The sequence below is a fragment of the Nycticebus coucang genome, chromosome 13 (genome assembly GCF_027406575.1).
Source record: "Nycticebus coucang isolate mNycCou1 chromosome 13, mNycCou1.pri, whole genome shotgun sequence".
Classification (NCBI taxonomy): Eukaryota; Metazoa; Chordata; class Mammalia; order Primates; family Lorisidae; genus Nycticebus; species Nycticebus coucang.
The window spans coordinates 49,667,847-49,675,936 of NC_069792.1; the positions used below are offsets into that span (position 1 = coordinate 49,667,847).

At 36.8% G+C, this 8,090-nt stretch overlaps 1 pseudogene; it reads right to left on the minus strand.

The window, feature by feature from the left end:
- Window positions 1-5,671: 5,671 nt before the first annotated feature.
- On the minus strand, window positions 5,672-7,401 carry LOC128563129 (dnaJ homolog subfamily B member 14-like; annotated as a pseudogene).
- Window positions 7,402-8,090: the final 689 nt, after the last annotated feature.

An 8,090-nucleotide genomic window follows, 5' to 3' on the forward strand; every position in this document is an offset into this window, starting at 1 on the left:
AGCCAATACAATTAGGCAAGACAAGGAAATAAAGGGAATCCAAATGGGAGCAGAGGAGGTCAAACTCTCCCTCTTTGCTGACGACATGATCTTATACTTAGAGAACCCCAAAGACTCAACCACAAGACTCCTAGAAGTCATCAAAAAATACAGTAATGTTTCAGGATATAAAATCAATGTCCACAAGTCAGTAGCCTTTGCGTACATCAATAACAGTCAAGATGAGAAGTTAATTAAGGACACAACTCCCTTCACCATAGTCTCAAAGAAAATGAAATACCTAGGAATATACCTAACGAAGGAGGTGAAGGACCTCTATAAAGAAAATTATGAAATCCTCAGAAAGGAAATAGCAGAGGATATTAACAAATGGAAGAACATACCATGCTCATGGATGGGAAGAATCAACATTGTTAAAATGTCTATACTTCCCAAAGCAATCTACCTATTCAATGCCATTCCTATCAAAATACCAACATCGTACTTTGAAGATTTGGAAAAAATGATTCTGCGTTTTGTATGGAACCGGAAAAAACCCCGTATAGCTAAGGCAGTTCTCTGTAACAAAAATAAAGCTGGGGGCATCAGCATACCGGATTTTAGTCTGTACTACAAAGCCATAGTGCTGAAGACAGCATGGTACTGGCACAAAAACAGAGACATAGACACTTGGAATGGAATTGAAAACCAAGAAATGAAACTAACATTTTACAACCACCTAATCTTTGATAAACCAAACAAGAACATACCTTGGGGGAAAGACTCCCTATTCAATAAATGGTGTTGGGAGAACTGGATGTCTACATGTAAAAGACTGAAACTGGACCCACACCTTTCCCCACTCACAAAAATTGATTCCAGATGGATAAAGGACTTAAACTTAAGGCATGAAACAACAAAAATCCTCCAAGAAATCATAGGAAAAACACTGGAAGATATTGGCCTGGGGAAAGACTTCAGGAAGAAGACTGCCATGGTAATTGCAACAACAAAAATAAACAAATGGGACTTCATTAAACTGAAAAGTTTCTGTACAGCTAAGGAGACAATAACCAAAGCAAAGAGACAACCTACACAATGGGAAAGGATATTTGCATATTTTCAATCAGACAAAAGCTTGATAACTAGCATCTATAGAGAACTCAAATTAATCCACATGAAAAAAGCCAACAATCCCTTATATCAATGGGCAAGAGACATGAATAGAACTTTCTCTAAAGACGACAGACGAATGGCTAGCAAACACATGAAAAAATGTTCATCATCTCTATATATTAGAGAAATGCCAATCAAAACAACCCTGATATATCATCTAACCCCAGTAAGAATGGCCCACATCACAAAATCTCAAAACTGCAGATGCTGGCGTGTATGTGGAGAGAAGGGAACACTTTTACACTGCTCGTGGGACTGCAAACTAGTACAACCTTTCTGGAAGGAAGTATGGAGAAACCTCAAAGCACTCAAGCTAGACCTCCCATTTGATCCTGCAATCCCATTACTGGGCATCTACCCAGAAGGAAAGAAATCCTTTTATGATAAGGACACTTGTACTAGACTGTTTATTGCAGCTCAATTTACAATCGCCAAAATGTGGAAACAGCCTAAATGCCCACCAACCCAGGAATGGATTAACAAGCAGTGGTATATGTATACCATGGAATACTATTCAGCCATTAAAAAAAATGGAGATTTTACATCCTTCATTTTAACCTGGATTGACATGGAAGACATTATTCTTCGTAAAGCATCACAAGAATGGAGAAGCATGAATCCTATGTACTCAATTTTGATATGAGGACAATTAATGACAATTATGGTTATGGGGGTGGGGAAACAGAAAGAGGGACGGAGGGAGGTGGGTGGGGCCTTGGTGTGTGTCACACTTTATGGGGGCAAGACATGATTGCAAGAGGGACTTTACCTAACAATTGCAATCAGTGTAACCTGGCTTATTGTACCCTCAATGAATCCCCAACCATACAAAAAAAAAAAAATTTATCTGCTTCTGGGCGGTGCCTGTGGCTCAGTGAGTAGGGCGCCAGCCCCATATGCCAGGGGTGGTGGGTTCGGGCCCAGCCCCGGCCAAACTGCAACGGAAAGGTAGCCGGTCGTTGTGGCGGGCGCCTGTGGTCCCAGCTGCTCGGGAGGCTGAGCAGGAGAATCGCGTGAGCCCAGGAGTTGGAGGTTGCTGTGAGCCTTGTGCCACGGCACTCTACCGAGGGTGGTACAGTGAGACTCTGTCTCTACAAAAAAAACAAAAAAAGAGAGAAAAAAAAAATGTATCTGCTTCTAAGGCCATTTTGAAGATTAAATAAAATTATGCATGTAAAAAAAAAAAGTTTATGAATTTTTTACGAGGTAGTAATCCAACATGGCCAATAGACAAGGTAATGAAGATTAAAACTCAGATTTATTGTTCCATTTCATTAGTTTATATGTTTAGATAAGAAAAAAATGATATGAACTTCCTTTTCCTTTACTTCACTCAGTATGGAGATGGATAGGGATATGGGTAGTACTGAACCCAAGCTTCGAATGGGAATGGGGAAGCTAAGTAAATGCACAATTTTTCTTCTTTTAACCACTTGGTCCTCTGACATAAAACTTGTTTAACTGGAAAGATGGTTCATTTGGTCCTAAAATCAAGAAATATTTCACTGCCTTAACACAGGTGAGAGATTTTTTTTTTAATGAAATATGTTGGAATACATTAAATAACATTAGCATGTCACGTGTCTGTATTTTTTTAAATTACAAGTGGAAATCCAAAGATTAATCATTTTAGTAACTATTTTACATACTAGTATAAATGAACCTTTAAAAGAAAGAAAATTAAGCATAAAAGTGCAATTAAAGTGAAAGGCTGGCATTCCACATTCCTGCTCCTGTGAACACCTGAGCTGACAGAAAAGCAGAGTAGTGGATTGCAATGGCATATATATGCCTTAAGGACATCACTTTTCTTCAGCAAATCTTTGTAAATCATAAATAAGCATGTAGTGATTATGAAACAAATACATACTTAAGCATTCAAGTGTAATCTGTTTCCAACATATATATTATTTTCACTTCCTCAATTGATACTAAATGGACATTTTTCATTGCTGAGAACTCATTTTTCTTATTTGATCAAAATAAATTCTGAAACTTAGAAATGACTAAATGGCTAAAACTACTCTATTCAGGAATTAAGGAATCAAAAGGAGAAAAGGTACTATTTCTTTTCCCCACAAACCCTCAGAAGGACAATAATGTTTGTATACATATATGTGTGTGTAGAAAAAGAGATAAAAATGTAAAGCATTAATAAATATAACTCTGCCAAAGTTATACCAGTTAGAGAAACTAGTAAAACATAACTCAAAAGACTGAGGATTTATAGGTGCTGATTAAAATGATGCAATAAAATTGCTACACTCAGGTAGCTAAAAATAAGATGGAAAGTATTGAGATTTTTATTAAAAAAGAGTAGTGAATATGAACATCTTACATCTCAAGATAGTCTTCTTACTTGGTAAAGTTAACTCAAAGGTCTTAGACATTTGTTAGTCCTTTACACCAGGATATAGGTGATATTAAGGACTCAATTTTATTTTTGTGGCTTGTGTGGTCAGGCACTCAAACACATAACATAGTTGTTTGAAAATTTTATTTATTAATCATGATTTCCCTAGCATTTTATGAAATGTAACGAAATTCATCAATGCAAATGACATATAATATTGTGCAAAAGTCATGTATGACTTTATGATATACACTTTATATTACTTTACTAGGTAACTAACTCCACTGATCCCCTTAAAGGTGAAATTAAGGAAAAAAGAACCTAGGCAACAAAAAGGTAAGTTGGCATAATTATCAACCATAATAATGTAAATTTTCCATTAAAACTGGAAAAATGAATAGTGGAAATTTTCATTTAAATTTTTATGAAGTTTCTGATATACATGAACTTTCAAAATTTATAAGAATGCTATGCTGTTTTTTTTTTTTTATAACTTACTCTACAGGTTCAAGAAAATATTTAAAATTGGATTTTCCTTTCAGTATTGCTATTTACTCTTAAAGGTCAGATTTCCATAAACAAGTTGGTTAAGTTGTCCAGTTTTCCTAATATAGCATGTTGCTTAGTTTAACCTCCTAATTCAATCAGGAATTTCTACTGATTTACCTGGAAAAGGGGTTCCAAGAGAGCATTTTTAAGAGCTCGTTTCAGCAGTGTTTTTCAACAGATGGCATAAATTAACTAAAGTTAGAGAAAACTCTTTAAACAGAAGGAAAAAGCCACTACCCAGCATTTCATTGCTACCACAAATCCACCAAAGATATGTTCATGTTCCATTAATTGGGTATGAAGTAAAATCATTAAAATATTACAATTGTTAAATACAGAAGACAAGAAAACAAAACTTTTACATCCAATATGTAGGCACCAAAAACTTCAATTTCTAGCATGTTTTTTTCTAGTTTTATTATTGATTTAATTACAAGGAGCTTATTCCTATAGGATTCATAAAATTATTCAATGATAAATAGATTTTTAACTCAGAATTTTTTAAGGATGACTTGCTTTAAATCACTATTCTACCTGCTGCTGTATTTCTGTTTACTGTTGCATGTGGCCAAACAGATCATGCTCTGATCCAGTAAGTGTACTGTAATCTACTTATATGTTTGAAAGTTGGCATAGGCTTAAAGGCACAAAGTTGTATTTTAGTAATAAATCTTATTACTTACTTGTAAAAACCATCCATTTACTTTTGGATCCTGCTTAAATGATGACTAACGAACTACAATTTCTGTGGGGAGAAAAATAGGTGGTCCTCTATAAAGAATACATTTTAGCAGCCTTCAAAGAAATATTCATGAACATTTGGGAGCCTTTTAATTACTGAAGTTGCAAATGGCATAACTGCACTTTACTGTTCAAGACCTTTTAATTTAATATGTATAGCCATTTCCTCATACTTCTCTTAAAATCTACCAGTATAGCTTTTCATTTCTATGCATGTACATGTATAGCAATTCATAAAACTAAATAGTAAACTGATACTGTACACCAGTTCATTTGTCTCAATATATATTTTGGAATACAATGGCAATAATAAAAATATCAATTCCCTCTAAGCTGATAATGCTATAAGATTTTACATAAAGTTAGTTTTTTTATTTTTGAAAAAGTTTCATGTCAAATTCCATATTTGACACCTTGACAAGAAAAATGTAATTGTGTCATGTAACATTTATTCCATCAATTTAAACTGAAGTGTCTCAGGGAGCTAAACATTACAGAATTTAAATAAAAAGGCAATAATCTTTATGTACACAAAATGATCATTCCATTAATATTTACATGACAAAGGAAACATGGAGAATCACTAAAACTGGAAATTGCTACAGGTGTGAAAATATCTCCAGACATTTCTAGTTAGGAATCAAATAAGCTTGGAAAATACAAATAATTGTAGAAGCATATCTAAAATATTAATTTTAGTTTTCAATTCTTTCTATTTAAAGGAGCCAGTGGTTCATAAACTGTCCAAGATTCGGGAACCAACAGCTCAGATTAGTTTTTAATATCAAATCTTTTTCTTCATCTCTCATGATGATACTAAACTTACAGAAAAAACAAAAAAGGTATACATAAAAATTCCACTTCATTCTCCTTTATAAAGACTGGTCAGCCGCTCTAATTCCTTACAGTTGTCCATGCTCAAGGCGTCCGCCTTCCTTCAGAGAAGATCATCACGGTACACTTTTGCTGCATACTGCATATCTTGTTTTTTGTTGTCTTTCTTTCCAGCAATTATTTCGAATATTAGTCACATAATCTTCTACTACATTCTTTTCTACCTTTTTTTAATCTTAACTATTTTTGTTCTTTAAATTTATTTGCCATGTTCTTTACTTCTATGCCATGTCTCCATTGCTATGAATTCCTCTAACTTAAAGGGAATGTATCAATAGTATTATTATTATTATTAAATCAGAGGATTTAATAATGTACATCAGTGTATATTAATGCAATCATGGGGTACCATGCACTGGTTTTATATACAATTTGAAATATTTTCATCACACTGTTAACATAACCTTCCTGGCATTTTCTTAGTTATTGTTTTAAGACATTTATATTCTACCTTCAGTAAGTTTCACATGTACCCATGTAAAATGCACCATAGGTGTGGTCCTACCAACTACCCTCCCTCCACCCATCCTCCCCCATACCCACACTTTCCCCTTTCCCCATATTCTTAGGCTAGTTTTGGATTATAGCTTTCATATGAAAGCTATAAATTAGTTTCATAGTAGGGCTGAGTACATGGACACTTGAGAAGTTGGATACTTTTTCTTCCATTCTTGAGATACTTTGCTAAGAAGGATATGTTCCAGCTCCATCCATGTAAACATGAAAGAGGTAAAGTCTTCAACTTTCTTTAAGGCTGCATAATATTCCATGGTGTACCTTCTGTCATAACATTCCTTTATATTCATTTTTAAAGTCCTTATTGACATAATAAACAACACCCTAATTTTCTGTCTTCATTTTAATGGTTTGCTGATCCAGATCTGGGATATAAGGAATAATGAGGATTAGAGACCATCAATTGGCTTAATAATGAAACGAGGATCAATATAATAATGGGCATCAGCTGGATAAACACAGAAAACCCTCCATCTCCTCTTTCTTCCTCTCTTTAGTGGCCACTGTGTTGATATTAATGGCTGTAACCAGCCCGTTCATTTGAAAATGAATGTACACTACCTGAAGGAAATCCACCACCAAAAAATATATTAAACAAGTCTTCTGGAGTTCTATCAGCTTGACAACCTCTATGGAAATTAAATCTCCCATTGTTTAGGTGATTACAAGTTTGTCTTTATTGCCTGTGAGGTCGTATTGTTTTCTTTTTTTCTGGATTACTTAAAACAGCATAAGCATTTCCAATCTTTTAAAAAGCATCTGTTGCTCCAGGTGCATGGTTTTTGTCTGGATGAAACTTCAAAACAAGCTTTCTATAAGCTTTTTTAAAATCTACATCACCAGCATTTTCATAACTACAAGTACTTCATAGTAATTTTTCCATTTGTTTATGCTGAGAACTCCTTCTATTATCTTTGGTATAACCTTTTCCACCTTCACCACTACAAGATATGCTGTCCTTTGTGCAATTAGGCTTGCTTTGATCACCACTTCCTGGTGGTTTTCGGCAAGGAGCGCTATTTCCAGCTGTGCTTCCATTTTTCATAATTATTTCCAATATTGCGCAGGCCGATGGCAGTGGGTGGAGCTTCTCGGCTTCTGCAGGAAGCGCTGGGCCTTCTCGCGGTGCCGACTTTCGGGGCCTCCCGGGTGATCAGTACACATTTCTCCCCCTCGTCCCGGTTCCCCTCCATGACCTGCGGCTTTTTCCATTTCCTCCGGTAGCGCGGCTACAAAGGGCAGAAGCCTACCGGGCGGAGAGGAAAGGCAGCCCGGCAGGGGCGTGAGGCCACCAGCGAGGAGGAGCGCAGGGGACCCGGGCGGCTCTGCCTTCTCACGGCCGCCTCCCGGACCCTCCAGCCGCGTCCCTACCATCCCGACTGCGCTCTGGGAGGGCGTCGGAGCCCGCGGTCTGTCCGTGGGCGACCCAGCCCTGAGAGCTGGCGGTGGCGCCGGGCTGTTGGTCGCCGGAGGACTTCGGTGGAGCCAGGCCCCAGACCTCCTGGCACCACTCTCGTGGACACGACCGGGGAGAGCCCTGCCTTAACTTTTATTCTGGATAAGGCTCTCCTAGAGAGAGTAAGTTATCTTTTCTTTTCTTTTTTTTTTTTTTTATTTTCAAACTTTATTTCTGCAAAGTCAATCAACAAGTACTGGAAGGAAAAAGTGTAAAAGTTATTCTTTGCATATTTGGGGAGAGTGGTTTTCTTGACAGGAATAAACTTAACACAAGGCAGAGACACAAGGGCCTCTGGGAATATAAATAAAGATTCCTGTGAGAGTCATGCTGGTTACAGGTTAGATAAATAGGCGCTGGTCCTTTCACCCAGATAAAGAAGTTCCCCATGAGGGCGGCGCCTGTGGGTCAGTGAGTAGGGCGCCG